The sequence below is a fragment of the Cynara cardunculus genome, assembly GCF_001531365.2.
Source record: "Cynara cardunculus var. scolymus isolate 2C chromosome LG 11, CcrdV1, whole genome shotgun sequence".
Classification (NCBI taxonomy): domain Eukaryota; kingdom Viridiplantae; phylum Streptophyta; class Magnoliopsida; order Asterales; family Asteraceae; genus Cynara; species Cynara cardunculus.
The window spans coordinates 5,962,724-5,963,975 of record NC_037538.1 but is presented as its reverse complement, the minus strand read 5'-3'; positions in this window follow the sequence as shown (position 1 = coordinate 5,963,975).

The window sequence follows — 1,252 nt, the reverse complement described above, 5'->3', positions numbered from 1 at the left end:
GATAAAGCATAAAACAATTAGGATGTTAACGATAAATAATTTTGACAAAACTAGAAAGGTACTCGCGCAATGTAGCGAGATAAATCTTGATTTTAATGTCTACTTTTTATTATTTGTCTCTATCGATATAAAACCATTTTATGTGGTTTTGAGAAAACGATAATGTTTTTTTTTAATAAATATAAATGTGACTATAGCATAAAAAATTGAAAAAAAATAAATCGATATTAGTATCAAATTAACTACTTAATAGTTCTTGGTTTTTTTTGGGGGGTTCTTTTAATTCAATTTTTATTATAATTTAATTTAGATTTGGTAATAAAGTAATTTATTTTTGGTTTGACAATATAATTTTTATAAAGATAATAATTAAACATTCTGTTAGAATTCAATGATTATCTTAATTATATTTTAAATTTTTTATATTTAAAATGAATGTTTATCTTGTATTTGATTATGTTTATCTGCAGTTAGTCACATGAATTTGAAGATGATGCTTTAATAAGTTGTATTTACATAAAATTACTTGTAATCTTGAATTTTAAGTAATATATATCAATAAATAGTATTTCATGTATAAAAAAAATGATTTTTAAAAGTTTTTATCAAATGTTTTATGATATAGTATATATAAATCAAAATATATTTTTTATGTTATGATATTAAATGAGATTTAAGTATGAAAAAAATATATTTGAATATAAGATTATAATAATATGATATTGTAAATCAATTAAAAAATTAGTTGTGTTTTTAATAATAAAAGGAGGTTTAAAATTATATATTTATCCATTGTAATTGAGAAAACATTATGGATGAATATGAAAAAGCGGAGTTGGTATTGTATTTGAAAATAGAGGGGGTTAAAGTGTAGTAAATGAATAGTGAGAGGGGGTAAAGTGTGTTTAGTAGATAAGTTGGAGGGGGTGGCAGTGGGCAGAGACCGTGCGATTGTGGGTCTTCATAATTGGCTCAAAACGACAGAGATACGCTGTGACGGAGCTCAGAGTGGCCTTTTGTGTTGATTCTATGTGGGCCCTCTTACTCCTACTAATGGGCCTCAACTCAACCGCAATCTCAACCGTTTATTTTATGCCACGTCCTTGTTTACTTCTCCGCACAAATATATAATATTTTTTATTAAAAATATTTTTTTTAAACATAATGTTTTTAGAATATCTCATTTTTTAAAATAAAATATTAAAAATAAAAATCTCAATAACAAAATTACATTCAACTTTAAAAGTTTTTA